The sequence below is a fragment of the Triticum aestivum genome, chromosome 2B (assembly GCF_018294505.1).
Source record: "Triticum aestivum cultivar Chinese Spring chromosome 2B, IWGSC CS RefSeq v2.1, whole genome shotgun sequence".
In the NCBI taxonomy this organism is placed as follows: Eukaryota; Viridiplantae; Streptophyta; class Magnoliopsida; order Poales; family Poaceae; genus Triticum; species Triticum aestivum.
In genome coordinates, this window is record NC_057798.1 from 784,191,039 (window position 1) to 784,214,376 (window position 23,338).

A 23,338-nucleotide genomic window follows, 5' to 3' on the forward strand; every position below is an offset into this window, starting at 1 on the left:
CCATGAGATCGTGTAACTCCCGGATACCGTAAGAGTGCCTTGGGTGTACCAAACGTCACAACGTAACTGGGTGACTATGAAGGTGCACTACAGGTATCTCCGAAAGTGTCTGTTGGGTTGACACGGATCGAGACTGGGATTTGTCACTCCGTATGACGGAGAGGTATCTCTGGGCCCACTCGGTAATGCATCATCATAATGAGCTCAAAGTGACCAAGTGTTTGGTCACGGGATCATGCATTACGGTACGAGTAAAGTGACTTGCCGGTAACGAGACTGAACGAGGTATTGGGATACCGACGATCGAGTCTCGGGCAAGTAACGTACCGATTGACAAAGGGAATTGTATACGGGGTTGTTCGAATCCTTGACATCGTGGTTCATCCGATGAGATCATCGAGGAGCATGTGGGAGCCAACATGGGTATCCAGATCCCGCTGTTGGTTATTGCCCGAGAGCCGTCTCGGTCATGTCTACGTGTATCCCGAACCCGTAGGGTCTACACACTTAAGGTTCGGTGATGCTAGGGTTTTATGAATATGAGTATGCAGCATACTGAATGTTGTTCTGAGTCCCGGATGAGATCCCGAACATCACGAGGAGTTCCGGAATGGTCCAGAGGTAAAGAATTATATATAGGAAGTGATGTTTCAGCCATCGGGAAAGTTTCGGGGTCACCCGGTATTGTACCGGGACCACCGGAAGGGTCCCGGGGGTCCACCGGGTGGGGCCACCCATCCCGGAAGGCCCCAAGGGCCGAAGTGGGGAGGGGAACCAGCCGATAGTGGGCTGGTGCGCCCCCCTTGGCCCACCCCCTGCGCCTAGGGTTGAAACCCTAGGGTGGGGGGGGGCGCCCCACTTGGCTTGGGGGTACTCCACCCCCTTGGCCGTCGCCCCCTTGGGAGATTGGATCTCCCAGGGCCGGAGCCCCCCCTGGGGGGCCTATATAAAGGGAGGGGGGGAGGGGGCAGCCGCACCCTGAAGTTCTGGCGCCTCCCTCCCCCTGCTACACCTCTTCCTCCTCCGTCACGTGCTTGGCGAAGCCCTACCGGAGTGCTGCTGTTCCACCACCACCACGCCGTTGTGCTGCTGCTGGAGCCATCATCATCAACCTCTCCTTTCCCCTTGCTGGATCAAGAAGGAGGAGACGTCATCCACTCCATACGTGTGTTGAACGCGGAGGTGCCGTCCGTTCGGCGCTAGGATCTCCGGTGATAGGATCACGACGAGAACGACTACTTCAACCCCGTTCTTTTGAACGCTTCCGATCGCGATCTACAAAGTGGTATGTAGATGCATCTCCCATGACTCGTTGCTTAGATGAACTCATAGATGGATCTTGGTGTAACCGTAGGAAATTTTTTAATTTTCTGCAACGTTCCCCAACAGGGGTCTTGTCCATCACATCATTAGGAGAGACGGACTAGTCATCGTGGGTGAACATCCTCATGGGAGATGTGATGGACAAGACCCCTGTTGGGGAATGTTGCAGAAAATTAAAATTTTTCCTACGTTTCACCAAGATCCATCTATGAGTTCATCTAAGCAACGAGTCATGGGAGATGCATCTACATACCACTTTGTAGATCGCGAGCGGAAGCGTTCAAAAGAACGGGGTTGAAGTAGTCGTTCTCGTCGTGATCCTATCACCGGAGATCCTAGCGCCGAACGGACGGCACCTCCGCGTTCAACACACGTAAGGAGCGGATGACGTCTCCTCCTTCTTGATCCAGCAAGGGGAAAGGAGAGGTTGATGATGATGGCTCCAGCAGCAGCACAACGGCGTGGTGGTGGTGGAACAGCAGCACTCCGGCAGGGCTTCGCCAAGCACGTGACGGAGGAGGAAGAGGTGTAGCAGGGGGAGGGAGGCGCCAGAACTTCAGGGTGCGGCTGCCCCCTCCCCCTCCCTTTATATAGGCCCCCAGGGGGGGGGCGCCGGCCGTGGGAGATCCAATCTCCCAAGGGGGCGGCGGCCAAGGGGGGTGGAGTACCCCCCAAGCCAAGTGGGGCGCCCCCCCTAGGGTTTCAACCCTAGGCACAGGGGGTGGGCCAAGGGGGGCGCACCAGCCCACTATGGGCTGGTTCCCCTCCCCACTTCGGCCCTTGGGGCCCTCCGGGATGGGTGGCCTCACCCGGTGGACCCCCGGGACCCTTCCGGTGGTCCCGGTACAATATCGGGTGACCCCGAAACTTTCCCGATGGCCGAAACATCACTTCCTATATATAATTCTTTACCTCCGGACCATTCTGGAACTCCTCGTGACGTCTGGGATCTCATTAGGGACTCCGAACAACATTCGATATGCTGCATACTCATATTCATAAAACCCTAGCGTCACCGAACCTTAAGTGTGTAGACCCTACGGGTTCGGGATACGCGTAGACATGAACGAGACGGCTCTCGGGCAATAACCAACAGTGGGATCTGGATACCCATGTTGGCTGCCACATGCTCCTCGATGATCTCATCGGATGAACCACGATGTCGAGGATTCGAACAACCCCGTACACAATTCCCTTTGTCAATCGGTACGTTACTTGCCCGAGACTCGATCGTCGGTATCCCAATACCTCGTTCAGTCTCATTACCGGCAAGTCACTTCACTCGTACCGTAATGCATGATCCCGTGACCAAACACTTGGTCACTTTGAGCTCATTATGATGATGCATTACCGAGTGGGCCCAGAGATACCTCTCCGTCATACGGAGTGACAAATCCCAGTCTCGATCCGTGTCAACCCAACAGACACTTTCGGAGATACCAGTAGTGCACCTTTATAGTCACCCAGTTACGTTGTGACGTTTGGTACACCCAAGGCACTCTTACGATATCCGGGAGTTACACGATCTCATGGTCTAAGGAAGAGATACTTGACATTGAAAAAGCTCTAGCAAAATGAACTACACGATCTTGTGCTATGCTTAGGATTGGGTCTTGTCCATCACATCATTCTCCTAATGATGTGATCCCGTTGTCAATGACATCTAATGTCCATAGTCAGGAAACCATGACTATCTGTTGACCAACGAGCTAGTCAACTTGAGGCTCACTAGGGACATGTTATGGTCTATGTATTCACACGTGTATTACGATTTCCGGATAATACAGTTATAGCATGACTATCTGTTGGAAATATGCCCTAGAGGCAATAATAAATAAGTTATTATTATATTTCCTTGTTCATGATAATCGTTTATTATCCATGCTATAATTGTATTGATAGGAAACTCAGATACATGTGTGGATACATAGACAACACCATGTCCCTAGTAAGCCTCTAGTTGACTAGCTCGTTGATCAATAGATGGTTACGGTTTCCTGACCATGGACATTGTATGTCATTGATAACGGGATCACATCATTGGGAGAATGATGTGATGGACAAGACCCAATCCTAAGCCTAGCACAGAGATCGTGTAGTTCGTATGCTAAAGCTTTTCTAATGTCAAGTATCTTTTCCTTAGACCATGAGATTGTGTAACTCCCGGATACCGTAGGAATGCTTTGGGTGTACCAAACGTCACAACGTAACTGGGTGACTATAAAGGTGCATTACAGGTATCTCCGAAAGTGTCTGTTGGGTTGGCACAAATCAAGACTGGGATTTGTCACTCCGTGTGACGGAGAGGTATCTCTGGGCCCACTCGGTAGGACATCATCATAATGTGCACAATGTACCAAGGAGTTGATCACGGGATGATGTGTTACGGAACGAGTAAAGAGACTTGCCGGTAACGAGATTGAACAAGGTATCGGTATACCGACGATCGAATCTCGGGCAAGTACAATACCGCTAGACAAAGGGAATTATATACGGGATTGATTGAGTCCTTGACATCGTGGTTCATCCAATGAGATCATCATGGAACATGTGGGAGCCAACATGGTTATCCAGATCCCGTTGTTGGTTATTGACCGGAGAACGTCTCGGTCATGTCTACATGGTTCCCTAACCCGTAGGGTCTACACACTTAAGGTTCGATGATGCTAGGGTTATAAATGAAGTTTGTATGTGGTTACCGAATGTTGTTCGGAGTCCCGGATGAGATCTCGGACGTCAGGAGGAGTTCCGGAATGGTCCGGAGGTAAAGATTTATATATGGGAAGTCCTATTTTGGTCACCGGAAAAGTTTCGGGTTTTTCCGGTAACGTACCGGGACCACCGGGAGGGTCCCGGGGGTCCACCAAGTGGGGCCACCGGCCCCGGAGGGCTGCATGGGCCAAGTGTGGGAGGGGACCAGCCCCAGGTGGGCTGGTGTGCCCCCCCCATAAGGGCCCAAGGCACCTAGGGTTTGGGGAGGGGGCGCCCCATCTTGCTTGGGGGGCAAGTTTCCCCCTCTCCACCCCTTGGCCGCCCCCCTAGATGGGATCTAGGCCTGGCCGCCGCCTCCTAGGGGTGGAAACCTAGGTGGGGCGCAGCCCCCTCTCCCCCTATATATTGTGGAGGCATAGGATCAGCCCAACACATGAGTTTCTTCTCCTGTTGGCGCAGCCCTACCTCTCTTTCTCCTCATATCTCGCGGTGCTTGGCGAAGCCCTGCTGGACTACCACGCTCCTCCATCACCACCACGCTGTTGTGCTGCTGCTGGATGGAGTCTTCCTCAACCTCTCCCTCTCACCTTGCTGGATCAAGTCATGGGAGACGTCACCGGGCTGTACGTGTGTTGAACGCGGAGGTGCCGTCCGTTCGGCACTAGGATCTCCGGTGATTTGGATCACGACAAGTACGACTCCTTCAACCCCGTTCTCTTGAACGCTTCCGCTTAGCGATCTACAAGGGTATGTAGATGCACTCTCCTTCCCCTCGTTGTTGGTTTCTCCATAGATAGATCTTGGTGACACGTAGGAAAATTTTGAATTTCTGCTACGTTCCCCAACAGTGGCATCATGAGCTAGGTCTATTGCGTAGATTCTTTGCACGAGTAGAACACAAAGTAGTTGTGGGTGTTGATTTTGTTCAATATGCTTACCGTTACTAGTCCAATCTTGTTTCGACGGTATTGTGGGATGAAGCGGCCCGGACCGACCTTACACGTACTCTTACGTGAGACAGGTTCCACCGACTGACATGCACTTGGTGCATAAGGTGGCTAGCGGGTGCCAGTCTCTCCCACTTTAGTCGAAACGGATTCGATGAAAAGGGTCCTTATGCAGGGTAAATAGCAATTGGCATATCACGTTGTGGTTTTGCGTAGGTAAGAAACGTTCTTGCTAGAAACACATAGCAGCCACGTAAAACATGCAAACAACAATTAGAGGACGTCTAACTTGTTTTTGCAGGGTATGCTATGTGATGTGATATGGCCAAGAAGAATGTGATGAATGATATGTGATGTATGAGATTGATCATGTTCTTGTAATAGGAATCACGACTTGCATGTCGATGAGTATGACAACCGGCAGGAGCCATAGGAGTTGTCTTTATTTATTGTATGACCTGCGTGTCATTAAACAACGCCATGTAATTACTTTACTTTATTGCTAACCGGTAGCCATAGTAGTAGAAGTAATAGTTGGCGAGACAACTTCATGAAGACACGATGATGGAGATCATGATGATTGAGATCATGGTGTCATGCCGGTGACGATGATGATCATGGAGCCCCGAAGATGGAGATCAAAAGGAGCAAAATGATATTGGCCATATCATGTCACTATTTGATTGCATGTGATGTTTATCATGTTTATGCATCTTATTTGCTTAGAACGACGGTAGTAAATAAGATGATGCCTCATTAAAATTTCAAGAAAGTGTTCCCCCTAACTGTGCACCATCGCGAAAGTTCGTCGTTTCTAAGCACCACGTGATGATCGGGTGTGATGGATTCTTACGTTCACATACAACGGGTGTAAGCCAGATTTACACATGCGAAACACTTAGGTTGACTTGACGAGCCTAGCATGTACAGACATGGCCTCGGAACACAAGAGACCGAAAGGTCGAGCATGAATCGTATGGAGGATACGATCAACATGAAGATGTTCACCGATGATGACTAGTCCGTCTCACGTGATGATCGGACACGGCCTAGTTGACTCGGATCATGTAACCACTTAGATGACTAGAGGGATGTCTATCTGAGTGGGAGTTCATCAGATGAACTTAATTATCCTGAACATAGTCAAAAGATCTTTGCAAATTATGTCGTAAGCTCGCGCTTTAGTTCCACTGTTTAAATATGTTCCTAGAGAAAAATATAGTTGAAAGTTGACAGTAGTGATTATGCGGACAGTAGAAAGCTTATGTCCTTAATGCACCGCTCAGTGTGCGGAACCCCAAATATCGTTTGTGGATGTTGCGAACATCGAACATACACGTTTTGATAACTACGTGATAGTTCAGATAAACGGTTTAGAGTTGAGGCACCAAAGATGTTTCTGAAACGTCACGGAACATATGAGATGTTTCGAGGGCTGAAATTGGGATTTCAGGCTCGTGCCCACGTCAAGAGGTATGAGACCTCCGACGATTTTCTTAGCCTGCAAACTAAGGGAGAAAAGCTCAATCGTTGAGCTTGTGCTCGGATTGTCTGAAGTGCAACAATCACTTGAATCGAGTGGGAGTTGATCTTCCAGATGGAATAGTGATGTTTCTCCAAAGTCATTGCCACCAAGCTGCTAGAGCTTCTTGATGAACTATAACATATCAGGGATAGATATGATGATCCTTGAGGTATTCACGATGTTTGACACCGCGAAAGTAGAAATCAAGAAGGAGCATCAATTGTTGATGGTTGGTGAAACCACTAGTTTCAAGAAGGGCAAGGGCAAGAAGGGATACTTCATGAAACGGCAAATCAGCTGCTCCTCTAGTGAAGAAACCCAAGGTTGAACCCAAACCCGAGACTAAGTGCTTATTTAATAAGGTGAACAACCACTGGAGCAGAATTACCCTAGATACTTGGTAGATGAGAAGGCTGGCAAGGTCGATAGAAGTATATTTGATATACATTATGCTAATGTGTACTTTACTAGTACTCCTAGTAGCACCAGGGTATTAGATACCGGTTCGGTTGCTAAGTGTTAGTAACTCGAAATAAAAGAGCTACGGAATAAACGGAGACTAGCTAAAGGTGAGCTGACGATATGTGTTGGAAGTGTTTCCAAGTTTGATGTGATCAAACATCGCACGCTCCCTCTACCATCAAGATTAGTATTAAACCTGAATAATTGTCATTTGGTGTTTGCGTTGAGCGTAGACATGATTGGATTATGTCTATCGCAATACGGTTATTCTTTTAAGGAGAATAATAGTTACTCTATTTTTGAATAATACCTTCAATGGTCTTACACCTAAAGCAATGGTTTATTGAATCTCGATCGTGGTGATACACATTTTCATGCCAAAAGATATAAGATAGTAATGATAGTACCACTTACTTGTGGCACTGCCATGTAAGTCATATTGGTATAAAACGCATGAAGAAGCTCCATGTTGATGGATCTTTGGACTCACTCGTTTTTGAAAAGTTTGAGACATGCAAACCATGTCTATTGGTGTATACGCATGAAGAAACTCCATGCAGATGGATCGTTTGAACTCACTTGATTTTTGAATCACTTGAGATATGCAAATCTTACCACATGGGCAAGATGACTGAAAAGCCTCGTTTTCAGTAAGATGGAACAAGATAGTAACCTGTGGGAAGTAACACATTTTGATGTGTGCAGTCCAATGAATGCTGAGGCATGCAGTGAATATCGTTATGTTCTTACTTCACAGATGATTCGAGTAGATGTTGAGTATATTTACTTGATGAAACACAAGTCTGAAGTATTGAGTGGTTCAAGTAATTTCAGAGTGAAGTTAAAGATCATCGTGACAAGAGAATAAAATGTCTATGATATGATCATAGAGATGAGTATCTGAGTTACGAGCTTTGGCACACAGTTAAGACATTGTGGAAATTGTTTCACAATTAATACCGCCTGGAACACCATAGTGTGATGGTGTGTCCGAACATCATAGTTGCACCCTATTGGATATGGTGCGTACCATGATGTCTCTTATTGAATTACCACTATCATTTATGGGTTAGGCATTAGAGACAACCGCACTCACTTTAATAGGGCACCACGGAATTCTGTTGAGATGACACCGTATGAACTATGGTTTAGAGAAACCTAAGCTGTCATTTCTTAAAGGTTTGGGGCTGCGACGCTTATGTGAAATTTTTTCACGCTGATAAGCTCGAACCCAAAGCAGATAAATGCATCTTCATAGGACACCCAAAACAGTTGGGTATACCTCCAGTCTCAGTTCCAGAAGCAAAAGGGATTGTTTCTATAATTAGGTCCTTTCCCGAGGAAAAGTTTCTCTCGAAAGATTTGAGTGGGAGGATGGTGGAGACTTGATGTGGTTATTGAACAGTCACTTCAACAAGTCTGCAGCAGAGCACAGGAAGTTGTTCCTATGGCACCTACACCAATTGAAGTGGAAGCTTATGATAGTGATCATGAAGCTTTGGATCAAGTCACTACCGAACCTCGTAGGACGACAAGGACATGTACTGCTTTGGAGTGGTACGGTGACCCTGTCTTGAAGGTCATGTTGCTAGACAACAATGAACCTACGAGCTAGGGAGAAGCGATGGTGGGCCCATATTCCAACAAATGGTTAGAAGCCATGAAATCCGAGATAGGATCCATGTATCATAACAAAGCATGGACTTTGGTGGACTTGCCCGATGATCGGCAAGCTATTGAGATAAAAGGATCTTTAAGAAGAAGACGGACGTGGACGGTAATGTCACCGTCTATGAAGCTCGACTTGTGGCGAAGAGTTTTTCACAAGTTCAAGGAGTTGACTACGATGAGATTTTCTCATCCGTAGCGATGCTTAAGTCCGTCGGAATCATGTTAGCATTAGCTGCATTTATGAAATCTGGCAGATTGTTGTCAAAACGAGTTTCCTTACCAGTCTTCATAAGGAAAGGTTGTATGTGATACAATCAGAAAGGTTTTGTCGATCCTAAGTATGCTAAAAGGTATGCTAGCTCCAGCGATCCTTCCATGGATTGGAGTAAGCATCTCGGAGTTGGAATGTGCACTTTGATAAGATGATCAAAGATTTTAGGTTTATACAAAGTTTATGAGAAACTTGTATTTCCAAAGAAGTGAGTGGGAGCACTATAGAATTTCTGATGAGTATATGTTGTTGACATATTGATGATCAGAAATGATGTAGAATTTCTGGAAAGCATATAGGGTTATTTGAAAGGTGTTTTTCAATAGAAAACCTAGATTAAGCTACTTGAACATTGAGCATCAAGATCTATAAGGATAGATCAAAATGCTTAATAATACTTTCAAATGAGCACATACCTTGACATGATCTTGAAGGTGTTCAAGATGGATCAGTCAAAGAAGGAGTTCTTGCCTGAGTGGTAAGGTATGAAGTTAAGAGTTAAAGCTCGACCACGGCAGAAAAGAGAGAAAGGACGAAGGTCGTCCCCTATGCTTTAGACGTAGGCTCTACAGTATGCTATGCTGTGTGCCGCACCTGATGTGTGCCTTGCTACATATCTGGCAAGAGAGTACAAAGGTGATCAAGGAGTAGATCACCAGATAGCGGTCAAAATTGTTCTTGGAGTAATAAGGACATGTTTCTCGATTATGGAGGTGATAAAGAGTTTGGCGTAAAGGGTTACGTCGATGCAAGCTTTAACACCTATCCGAATGACTCTGAGTAGCAAACCGGATACGTATAGTGGAACAACCATTTGGAATAACTCCAAGTGGAGCGTGGAAGCAACATTTACAATATGACATAGAGATTTGCGAAGTACATACGGATCTGAATGTTGCAGGCCCGTTGACTAAAACTTCTCTCACAAGCAAAACATGATCAAACTCCAGAACTCATTGAGTCCTAATCACATGATGATGTGAACTAGTTTAATGACACTAGTAAACTCTTTGGATGTTGGTCACATGGCGATGTGACGTGTGAGTGTTAATCACATGATGATGTGAACTAGATTATTGACTCTAGTGCAAGTGGGAGACTGTTGGAAATATGCCCTAGAGGCAATAATAAATAAGTTATTATTATATTTCCTTGTTCATGATAATCGTTTATTATCCATGCTATAATTGTATTGATAGGAAACTCAGATACATGTGTGGATACATAGACAACACCATGTCCCTAGTAAGCCTCTAGTTGACTAGCTCGTTGATCAATAGATGGTTACGGTTTCCTGACCATGGACATTGGATGTCATTGATAACGGGATCACATCATTGGGAGAATGATGTGATGGACAAGACCCAATCCTAAGCCTAGCACAGAGATCGTGTAGTTTGTATGCTAAAGCTTTTCTAATGTCAAGTATCTTTTCCTTAGACCATGAGATTGTGCAACTCCCGGATACCGTAGGAATGCTTTGGGTGTACCAAACGTCACAACGTAACTGGGTGACTAGGTGTATTACAGGTATCTCCGAAAGTGTCTGTTGGGTTGGCACGAATCGAGACTGGGATTTGTCACTCCGTGTGACGGAGAGGTATCTCTGGGCCCACTCGGTAGGACATCATCATAATGTGCACAATGTGACCAAGGAGTTGATCACGGGATGATGTGTTACGGAATGAGTAAAGAGACTTGCCGGTAACGAGATTGAACAAGGTATCGGTATACCGACGATCGAATCTCGGGCAAGTACAATACCGCTAGACAAAGGGAATTGTATACGGGATTGATTGAGTCCTTGACATCGTGGTTCATCCGATGAGATCATCGTGGAACATGTGGGAGCCAACATGGGTATCCATATCCTGCTGTTGGTTATTGACCGGAGAACGTCTCGGTCATGTCTACATGGTTCCCGAACCCGTAGGGTCTACACACTTAAGGTTCGATGACGCTAGGGTTATAAAGGAAGTTTGTATTTGGTTACCGAATGTTGTTCGGAGTCCCTGATGAGATCCCGGACGTCACGAGGAGTTCCGGAATGGTCCGGAGGTAAAGATTTATATATGGGAAGTCCCGTTTTGGTCACCGGAAAAGTTTCGGGTTTTTTCGGTAACGTACCGGGACCACCGGGAGGGTCCCGGGGGTCCACCAAGTGGGGCCACAGGCCCCGTAGGGCTAAATGGGCCAAGTGTGGGAGGGGACCAGCCCCATGTGGGCTGGTGCGCCCCCCACCAAGGCCCAAGGCGCCTAGGGCTTGGGGGAAACCCTAAAGGGGGGCGCCCCCCTTGCCTTGGGGGGCAAGGCAACCCCCCTGGCCGCCGCCCCTCCTCAGATTGGATCTGAGGGGGCCGGCCCCCCTCTCCCTTGCTCCTATATATATGTGGGGGGTTGCGAGGGCAGCCGCACCCATGTTCTGGCGCAGCCCTCCCCCTCTCCCAAGTACTCCTCCTCTCCTGCGGTGCTTGGCGAAGCCCTGCTGGATTGCCACGCTCCTCCACCACCACCACGCCGTTGTGCTGCTGCTGGATGGAGTCTTCCTCAACCTCTCCCTCTCTCCTTGCTGGATCAAGGCATGGGAGACGTCACCGGGCTGTACGTGTGTTGAACGCGGAGGTGCCGTCCGTTCGGCACTAGGATCTCCGGTGATTTGGATCACGACGAGTACGACTCCTTCAACCCCGTTATCTTGAATGCTTCAGCTTAGCGATCTACAAGGGTATATACATGCACTCTCCTTCCCCTCGTTGCTGGTTTCTCCATAGATAGATCTTGGTGACACGTAGGAAAATTTTGAATTCCTGCTACGTTCCCCAGCAGTGGCATCATGAGCTAGGTCTATTGCGTAGATTCTTTGCACGAGTAGAACACAAAGTACTTGTGGGCATTGATCTTGTTCAATATTCTTACGGTTACTAGTCCAATCTTGTTTCGACGGTATTGTGGGATGAAGCGGCCCGGACCGACCTTACACGTACTCTTACGTGAGACAGGTTCCACCGACTGACATGCACTTGTTGCATAAGGTGGCTAGCGGGTGCCAGTCTCTCCCACTTTAGTCGGATCGGATTCGATGAAAAGGGTCCTTATGAAGGGTAAATAGCAATTGGCATATCACGTTGTGGTCTTGCGTAGGTAAGAAACGTTCTTGCTAGAAACCCATAGCAACCACGTAAAACATGCAAACAACAATTAGAGGACGTCTAACTTGTTTTTGCAGGGTATGCTATGTGATGTGATATGGCCAAGAAGAATGTGATGAATATATGTGATGTATGAGATTGATCATGTTCTTGTAATAGTAATCACGACTTGCATGTCGATGAGTATGACAACCGGCAGGAGCCATAGGAGTTGTCTTTATTTATTGTATGACCTGCGTGTCATTGAACAACGCCATGTAATTACTTTACTTTATTGCTAACCGGTAGCCATATTAGTAGAAGTAATAAGTTGGCGAGACAACTTCATGAAGACACGATGATGGAGATCATGATGATGGAGATCATGGTGTCATGCCGGTGACGATGATGATCATGGAGCCCCGAAGATGGAGATCAAAAGGAGCAAAAATGATATTGGCCATATCATGTCACTATTTGATTGCATGTGATGTTTATCATGTTTATGCATCTTATTTGCTTAGAACGACGGTAGTAAATAAGATGATCCCTCATTAAAATTTCAAGAAAGTGTTCCCCCTAACTGTGCACCATCGCGAAAGTTCGTCGTTTCTAAGCACCACGTGATGATCGGGTGTGATGGATTCTTACGTTCACATACAACGGGTGTAAGCCAGATTTACACATGCGAAACACTTAGGTTGACTTGACGAGCCTAGCATGTACAGACATGGCCTCGGAACACAAGAGACCGAAAGGTCGAGCATGAGTCGTATGGAGGATACGATCAACATGAAGATGTTCACCGATGATGACTAGTCTGTCTCACGTGATGATCGGACACGGCCTAGTTGACTCGGATCATGTAATCACTTAGATGACTAGAGGGATGTCTATCTGAGTGGGAGTTCATAAGATGAACTTAATTATCTGAACATAGTCAAAAAATCTTTGCAAATTATGTCGTAAGCTCGCACTTTAGTTCCACTGTTTAGATATGTTCCTAGAGAAAATATAGTTGAAAGTTGACAGTAGCGATTATGCGGACAGTAGAAAGCTTATGTCCTTAATGCACTGCTCAGTGTGCTGAACCCCAAACGTCGTTTGTGGATGTTGCGAACATCGGACATGCACGTTTTGATAACTACGTGATAGTTCAGTTAAACGGTTTAGAATAGAGGCACCAAAGACGTTTTTCAAAATGTCGCGGAATATATGAGATGTTTCGAGGTCTGAAATTGGGATTTCAGGCTAGTGCCCATGTCAAGAGGTATGAGACCTTTGACGATTTTCTGAGCTTGCGAACTAAGGGAGAAAAGCTCAATCGTTGGGCTTGTGCTCAGATTGTCTGAGTACAACAATCACTTGAATCGAGTGGGAGTTGATCTTCCAGATGAGATAGTGATGTTTCTCTAAAGTCATTGCCACCAAGCTGCTAGAGCTTCATGATGAACTATAACATATCAGGGATAGATAGGATGATCCTTGAGGTATTCGTGATGTTTGACACCGCGAAAGTAGAAATCAAGAAGGAGCATCAATTGTTGATGGTTGGTGAAACCACTAGTTTCAAGAAGGGCAAGGGCAAGAAGGGATACTTCATGAAACGGCAAATCAGCTGCTGCTCTAGTGAAGAAACCCAAGGTTGAACCCAAACCCGAGACTAAGTGCTTCTGTGATAAGGGGAATAGTCACTAGAGCGGAATTACCCTAGATACTTGGTAGATGAGAAGGCTGGCAAGGTAGATAGAAGTATATTTGATATACATTATGTTAATGTGTACTTTACTAGTACTCCTAGTAGCACCAGGGTATTAGATACCGGTTCGGTTGCTAAGTGTTAGTAACTCGAAATAAAAGAGCTACGGAATAAACGGAGACTAGCTAAAGGTGAGCTGACGATATGTGTTGGAAGTGTTTCCAAGTTTGATGTGATCAAACATCGCACACTCCCTCTACCATCAAGATTAGTATTAAACCTGAATAATTGTCATTTGGTGTTTGCGTTGAGCATAGACATAATTGGATTATGCCTATCGCAATACGGTTATTCATTTAAGGAGAATAATGGTTACTCTATTTATTTGAATAATACCTTCAATGGTCTTACACCTAAAGGAATGGTTTATTGAATCTCAATCGTGGTGATACACATTTTCATGCCAAAAGATATAAGATAGTAATGATAGTACCACTTACTTGTGGCACTGCCATGTAAGTCATATTGGTATAAAATGCATGAAGAAGCTCCATGTTGATGGATCTTTGGACTCACTCGATTTTGAAAAGTTTGAGACATGCGAACCATGTCTATTGGTGTATACGCATGAAGAAACTCCATGCAGATGGATCGTTTGGACTCACTTGATTTTGAATCACTTGAGATATGCAAATCATACCACATGGGCAAGATGACTGAAAAGCCTCGTTTTCAGTAAGATGGAACAAGAAAGCAACCTTTTGGAAGTAACACATTTAGATGTGTGCAGTCCAATGAGTGCTGAGGCATGCAGTGAATATCTTATGTTCTTACTTCACAGATGATTCGAGTAGATGTTGAGTATATTTACTTGATGAAACACAAGTCTGAATTATTGAATGGTTCAAGTAATTTCAGAGTGAAGTTGAAGATCATCGTGACAAGAGGATAAAATGTCTATGATATGATCATAGAGATGAGTATCTGAGTTACAAGCTTTGGCACGCAATTAAGACATTGTGGAAATTGTTTCACAATTAATATCGCCTGGAACACCATAGTGTGATGGTGTGTCCGAACATCATAGTTGCACCCTATTGGCTATGGTACGTACCATGATGTCTCTTGTTGAATTACCACTATCGTTCATGGGTTAGACATTAGAGACAACCGCACTCACTTTAATAGGGCACCACATAATTCCGTTGAGACGACACCGTTTGAACTATGGTTTGGAGAAACCTAAGTTGTCGTTTCTTAAAAGTTTGGGGCTGTGACGCTTATGTGAAAAAGTTTCAAGTTGATAAGCTCGAACCCAAAGCGGATAAAAATGCATCTTCATAGGACACCCAAAACAGTTGGGTATACCTCCTAATTCAGATCTGAAAGCAATAGGGATTGTTTCTATAACCGGGTCCTTTCTCGAGGAAAAGTTTGTCTCGAAAAGTTGAGTGGGAGGATGGTGGAGACTTGATATGGTTATTGAACCATTACTACAACTAGTGTGTAGCAGGGCACAGGAAGTTGTTCCTGTGGCACCTACACCAATTGAAGTAGAAGCTTATGATAGTGATCATGAAACTTCGGATCAAGTCACTACCGTACCTCGTAGGGTGACAAGCATGTGTACTGCTTAAGAGTGGTACAGTAATCCTATCTTGAAGGTCATGTTGCTAGACAACAATGAACCTACGAGCTATGGAGAAGCGATGGTGGGCCCAAATTCCGACAAATGGTTAGAAGACATGAAATCCGAGATAGGATCCATGTATCAGAACAAAGCATGGACTTTGGTGGACTTGCCCAATGATCGGCAAGCCATTGAGATAAATGGATCTTTAAGAAGAAGACGGACGTGGATGGTAATGTCACCATCTATGAAGCTCGACTTGCGGCGAAGAGTTTTTCACAAGTTCAAGGAGTTGACTACGATGAGATTTTCTCATCTGTAGCGATGCTTAAAGTCCGTCGGAATCATGTTAGCATTAGCTGCATTTATGAAATCTGGCAAATGGATGTCAAAACGAGTTTCCTTACCAGTTTTCATAAGGAAAGGTTGTATGTGATACAATCAGAAAGGTTTTGTCGATCCTAAGGATGCTAAAAGGTATGCTAGCTCCAGCGATCCTTCCATGGACTGGAGTAAGCATCTCGGAGTTGGAATATGCACTTTGATAAGATGATCAAAGATTTTAGGTTTATACAAAGTTTATGAGAAACTTGTATTTCCAAAGAAGTGAGTGGGAGCACTATAGAATTTCTGATGAGTATATGTTGTTGACATATTGATGATCAGAAATGATGTAGAATTTCTGCAATGCATATAGGGTTATTTGAAAGGTGTTTTCAAGTGAAAACCTAGATTACGCTACTTGAACATTGAGCATCAAGATCTATGAGGATAGATCAAAAGCCGCTTAATGATACTTTCAAATGAGCATATACCTTGACATGATCTTGAAGGTGTTCAAGATGGATCAGTCAAAGAAGGAGTTCTTGCCTGAGATGTAAGGTATGAAGTTAAGACTTAAAGCTCGACCACGGCAGAAAAGAGAGAAAGGACGAAGGTCGTCCCCTATGCTTTAGACATAGGCTCTACAGCATGCTATGCTAAGTACCGCACCTGATGTGTGCCTTGCCACATGTCTGGCAAGAGGGTACAAAGGTGATCAAGGACTGGATCACCAGATAGCAGTCAAAATTGTCCTTGGAGTAATAAGGACATGTTTCTCGATTATGGAGGTGATAAAGAGTTCGGCATAAAGGGTTACGTCGATGCAAGCTTTAACACCTATCCGAATGACTCTGAGTAGCAAACCGGATACGTATAGTGGAGCAACCTTTTGGAATAGCTCCAAGTGGAGCGTGGAAGCAACATTTACAATATGACATAGAGAATTGCAAAGTACATACGGATCTGAATGTTGTAGACCCGTTGACTAAAACCTCTCTCACAAGCAAAACATGATCAAACCCCAGAACTCATTGAGTCTTAATCACATGATGATGTGAACTAGTTTGATGACACTAGTAAGCTCTTTGGATGTTGGTCACATGGCGATGTGACCTGTGAGTGTTAATCACATGGCGATGTGAACTGGATTATTGACTCTAGTGCAAGTGGGAGACTATTGGAAATATGCCCTAGAGGCAATAATAAATAAGTTATTATTATATTTCCTTGTTCATGATAATCGTTTATTATCCATGCTATAATTGTATTGATAGGAAACTCAGATACATGTGTGGATACATAGACAACACCATGTCCCTAGTAAGCCTCTAGTTGACTAGCTCGTTGATCAATAGATGGTTACGGTTTCCTGACCATGGACATTGGATGTCATTGATAACGGGATCACATCATTGGGAGAATGATGTGATGGACAAGACCCAATCCTAAGCCTAGCACAGAGATCGTGTAGTTCGTATGCTAAAGCTTTTCTAATGTCAAGTATCTTTTCCTTAGACCATGAGATTGTGCAACTCCCGGATACCGTAGGAATGCTTTGGGTGTACCAAAAGTCACAACGTAACTGGGTGGCTATAAAGGTGCACTACAAGTATCTCCGAAAGTGTCTGTTGGGTTGGCACGAATCGAGACTGGGATTTGTCACTCCGTGTAAACGGAGAGGTATCTCTGGGCCCACTCGGTAGGACATCATCATAATGTGCACAATGTGATCAAGGGGTTGATCACGGGATGATGTGTTACGGAACGAGTAAAGAGACTTGCCGGTAACGAGATTGAACAAGGTATCGGTATACCGACGATCGAATCTCGGGCAAGTACAATACCGTTAGACAAAGGGAATTGTATACGGGATCAATGGAGTCCTTGACATCGTGGTTCATCTGATGAGATCATCGTGGAACATGTGGGAGCCAACATGGGTATCCAGATCCTGCTGTTGGTTATTGACCGGAGAACGTCTCGGTCATGTCTACATGGTTCCCGAACCCGTAGGGTCTACACACTTAAGGTTCGATGACCCTAGGGTTATAAAGGAAGTTTGTATGTGGTTACCGAATGTTGTTCGGAGTCCCGGATGAGATCCCGGATGTCATGAGGAGTTCCGGAATGGTCCGGAGGTAAAGATTTATATATGGGAAGTCCTGTTTTGGTCACCGGAAAAGTTTCGGGTTTTATCGGTAACGTACCGGGACCACCGGGAGGGTCCCGGGGGTCCACCAAGTGGGGCCACGGGCCCCAGAGGGCTGCATGGGCCAAGTGTGGGAGGGGACCAGCCCCAGGTGGGCTGGTGCGCCCCCCACCAAGGCCCAAGGTGCCTAGGGCTTGGGGGAAATCCTAAAGGGGGGCGCCCCCCTTGCCTTGGGGGGCAAGGCAACCCCCCTGGCCGCCGCCCCTCCTCAGATTGGATCTGAGGGGGCCGGCCCCCTCTCCCTTGCCCCTATATATATGTGGGGGGTTGGGAGGGCAGCCGCACCCATGTTCTGGCGCAGCCCTCCCCCTCTCCCAAGTACTCCTCCTCTCCCGCGGTGCTTGGCGAAGCCCTGCTGGATTGCCACGCTCCTCCACCACCACCACGCCGTTGTGCTGCTGCTGGATGGATTCTTCCTCAACCTCTCCCTCTCTCCTTGCTGGATCAAGGCATGGGAGACGTCACCGGGCTGTACGTGTGTTGAACGCGGAGGTGCCGTCCGTTCGGCACTAGGATCTCTGGTGATTTGGATCACGACGAGTACGACTCCTTCAACCCCATTCTCTTGAATGCTTCCGCTTAGCGATCTACAAGGGTATGTAGATGCACTCTCCTTCCCCTCGTTGCTGGTTTCTCCATAGATAGATCTTGGTGACACGTAGGAAAATTTTGAATTTTGCTACGTTCCCCAACAGTGAGTAGTTTACCTTAGACCTTCGGGTCCATAGTTATTAGCTAGATGGCTTCTTCTCTCTTTTTGGATCTCAATACAATGTTCTCCCCCTCTCTTGTGGAGATCTATTCGATGTAAACTCTTTTTGCGGTGTGTTTGTCGAGATCCGATGAATTGTGGATTTATGATCAAGTTTATCTATGAGTAATATTTGAATCTTCTCTGAATTTTTTAATGTATGATTGAGTTATCTTTGCAAGTCTCTTCGAATTATCAGTTTGGTTTGGCCTACTAGATTGATCTTTCTTGCCATGGAGAAGTGCTTAGCTTTGGGTTCAATTTTGCGGTGTCCTTACCCAGTGACAGAAAGGGTTGTAAGGCACGTATTGTATTGTTGCCATCGAGGATAAAAAGATGGGGTTTATATCATATTGCTTGAGTTTATCCCTTTACATCATGTCATCTTTCTTAATGCGTTACTCTGTTCTTATGAACTTAATACTCTAGATGCATGATGGATAGCGGTCGACGTGTGGAGTAATAGTAGTAGATGCAGGCAGGAGTCGGTCTACTTGTCGCTGACGTGATGCCTATATACATGATCATGCCTAGATAATCTCATAATTATTCGCTTTTCCATCAATTGCTCGACAGTAATTTGTTCACCCATCGCAATACTTATGCTATCTTGAGAGAAGCCACTACTGAAACCTATGGCCCCCGGGTCTATCTTTTATCATATAAGCTTTCAATCTACTTTTATTTTCATCTTTACTTTTTGCATATATATTATAAAATACCAAAAATATATTTATCTTATCATACTATCTCTATTAGATCTCACTTTCGCAAGTGGCCGTGAAGGGATTGACAACCCCTTTATTGCGTTGGTTGCGAGTTTTTTGTTTGTTTGTGTAGGTGCGTGGGGCTTTTGAGGAGTTTCCTACTGGATTGATACCTTGGTTCTCAAAAACTGAGGGAAATAGTTACGCTACTATTGTTGCATCACCCTTTCCTCCTCAAGGAAAACCAACGCAAGCTCAAGACGTAGCAGGTAACAATTGATCCAACATCATAATGATACCAAGCCTCACTATCAATGGCATATTTTCTAATCTTTCTAATCTTCAAGCACATTTTATCCATCTTGATCTTGTGATCATCGACGACATCGGCAACATGCAACTCCAATAACATCTTCTCCTCCTCAATTCTTTTCAATTTTTCTTTCAAATACTTGTTTTTATTTTCAACTAAATTTAATCTCTCAACAATAGAGTCGGTTGGAATTTCTGGTTCACATACCTCCTAGATAAAAATATCTATGTCAACTTGATGGGCATAATTTTTCATAAACTCGAAATGCAACAAATAGTTATAAAAGAGAATATACCACATCCGAATCATAAATCGGACGAGGGCCGACGGGGACGGATATCAAAAACATGGCACTATGTATAACAAACAACGTGCGGGTAAGATGATTATACAAGTAACTATATATCTAAATCACATAAACATGGTTTTTTTATATAAAAAAGATAAGAACAAGAGGCTCATCACAAGGTGGTGCCGGTGACGGGACGATGCGGGAGATCGACAGTGGTTAGAACGGAGACGGAAAGGCACTAAGTAAACTACATATGCAAACTAAGAGTTATTTTGAGCTCAAATTGCATATAAATCAAATAAACTACCACACATAATTCCTCCCAAACTAAAATCCACAAATCACTATACTTATAGAGCATTGCAAGAGCTAATCTAGCAATGAGAGATGAAAGAATAAAGTTGCTAACCTTTGTGATCACTTGGATGGATGGGGTGCCTTCAAATCTTGACAAATTTTGTGAAAAATGAAGGATGAGCTCGAGAGGAGAGGAAGAAAACAGAGACGAGAGGAAAGGGGAAGAACAGAGAGCTCGGCCTCGACGAATGGTTTATATAGGATGATCTTTAGTCCCGGTTGGGACTAAAGGTGCATCTCTAGTCCCGGTTCGTGCCACGAACCGGGACTAAAGGTGTTGCTTAGTCCCGGTTCGTGGCACGAACTGGGACTAATGAGCACCGCCTGCCTAGCCGTTGGAACCGGCACTAATGGTCACATTAGTGCTGGTTCATTTACAAACCGGGACTAATGAGTTGAACATTAGGCTGTTTTTCTACTAGTGGTAATACACACTGCTACAGATGATAAATACTGAAACTATATACAAGGCCGATGGAATTAAATGATCAACTGAAAAATAAAAGAACTAAACTGAGAAAAGGCAGAGCAAAAGCTAAAACATCTGAATACTGAGGGGAAGAATGAGCTGATAACAAAAACATGCATAGCTCACACCTTTTAAGCTGCTGAAAATAAAATAAATATAAATCACACACACATATGCATGCATTGAGAACCACCACAACTACCTCACAAAAAATAATGGGCTGCTGTAGAAATTTTGCCACTGAACAAAAATCCTAGTACACATGATGACTGTCAGAGAGTAAAATCCATATTTCAGATTTGGGATATGAACTGCCTCACAAGAGTACTGAACTTGAACATCGCAAATGCTTACTGAACTCGAACACAGGGGAGATCGTCGGGTGATTTACAAATTTTAAATTCCCCCAAATCTGAACAGCTCAAACTCAAAATCGCACGTGCGTGCTGGCAAAAAATAGTGGAACGAGGACTCAAAGGTGTGCTGAGATTCGTACTGATCGGACGGCACAAAAAACGACCTAAAGCCAATTTAAAAACAGACAGCTGAATTTTAGTAAAACTGTTCTTTTTTGACATCATCTATATCTATACTACTATTAAAAGAGCAAACATGAATTCCCCTAAAACCACCCAAGCAAATGTACACAGGATAAATAGAGCCCTTAGATCTAATCCAATTACTCAAATCTAAGAGTCCATAGTAATTTCGTGGTCTGCCAGCTAATCGAATGGTTCAGATTCGATGTTCTGCCCGGTCAGATCGACCCGGATGGAGCACATCAACAAACCGCTAATCCCGCCCGACAATCCTTCGTCCACGCCCCACGCACGCCGCATCTTCCTCGCTAACTCCTCCGGTTATGCGGGCGAGAATGAGGCCCTCAGATCCCGTCACCGCCCCCACGCCATTGGCACAGACCCCCCATCCCGTCGCTAGGTGGAGGATGCCGCGGAGGCAGCCGTGCCAACGACGAGCGTAGGACGCGGGTGGACTTCCCTCGCCCTGCTCTGCCGCCCCTGCAGCCCTCATCATCCTCGCGCTTCTCCCGAACCGGCGTCTCCCGTCCGCCTCGGCGCCTTCCGTAGCAGGCCAGGGCCGGAGCCGAGAATGAAGCGTCCGCACGCGTCCATCTCTCCCTTCGAGCCCCTTCGATGCGCCCCCGACTGTCGCCGCCATCTTCACTGGAAGCTCTACGATGGTCAAGGTAATCCCCAAACAAACCATTGCCTGCTCACGATTTCAGAAGAGAAGCGGGGGAGTGTATTCATGCGATGAGTAAGAAGATAAATTTGTGTGGTTCAGACACCGGATCAATTGTTAGCTGCCCCGGTGGTACTGTTAGTGTGTTACTACATCTGAAATTACATCTCAGCTAGCAGCTTCCTTCACAGTCCTGCGGACCTCACCGAGCTGCAATTTCTGAGTAGTTTCCATACACTAACTATCGGAGTTAGAGATGCCTTCAAGCACAAACTCGGCGACCCCCAGCAAGGCGACCGAGCACGGGCAGCCTCTGGCCAGCGAGCAGGAGAAGCTCACCGCGGAGGCTAAGTTCAGAACTACATGTAGGTAGGTAGATGGATGAGAATGAGATACCTTTTTCCTTTTTCTTCAGTTTATCTAGATCGGCCGATCGCCAAGGCATGTAGCTGTTTGTGATTAGTATTGGAAGTGCAAGCATTCTCACATAGATAAAAGAAAATGGTTGTAATCCGCGCAGAGAGTGATTCTCTCTAATTCATGGGAGCGCTTAATCGCCGTGAAGATTCAGCGGTTAGCTCTCACTAATTCAGGTCGAGCACCTGCACCACGACGGCGGCAGTCACTATACGGATATCAGGCCAGTTGCATATTTCTTGCCTAATATTTTTATTTATTGTTGCAGACTGGGGAAGGATGCCGAAGATGTAGAGGTTGTTGCCCCAGTGACGCTGGAGCCCATTCAAAGGAACAGAAGATGCGCGTTTTTCCTCCTGACCATTTGAGTGGTGTTCTGTGCAATTTATGCTTGTTTTGAAAATTTGGTTATAGACGTCGAATTTATCTCCAATCATCTGTTGTACTATATCTTCTACAATCTTTCATATTTTAGCATGAATTTTTTAAAATTTGTGGTAGGAAGCTTGTATGCCATTCATGGATTGGACAACATACATGTGCTATTTTCTTTTGATTATCCCCTTCCAGACTGTTCGGGGTTTCTAGATCAGAATAGTTTGTCCAATATACCTCTTTGGATCTCAGAGAATTCAGAATAAGTTCTTACAACAATCCTTACTAGATAAATCATGTATGATACCATGCTTGCACCCTTGTTTGCAGCTGTATTTCAGGTTGTTGCTCAATCAGGTTAGTTTGTTTTTTCTGCTTTTCGGTTCACATCTGTTGGCATGAATTGACCTGTGCACTTGGTACTAGCACTGATGATAATTTGAACCTGTCAGACGGCGAAAGATATGCCCATTACGAGTGCATCTTGATTCAGTTTGAGGAGAAAGAGTAGTTAATTCAGCTTGTGGCATGCGCCCACACTTGGTAACCAATT

At 45.4% G+C, this 23,338-nt stretch overlaps 1 long non-coding RNA gene across 1 annotated transcript; it reads left to right on the plus strand.

The window, feature by feature from the left end:
* Nucleotides 1-21,600: 21,600 nt before the first annotated feature.
* Nucleotides 21,601-23,086, plus strand: LOC123042721 (uncharacterized). Its single transcript, XR_006418888.1, has 2 exons — nt 21,601-21,997; nt 22,679-23,086. It is a non-coding gene; the product is annotated as an uncharacterized lncRNA (long non-coding RNA).
* The last annotated feature ends 252 nt before the right edge of the window (nt 23,087-23,338 follow it).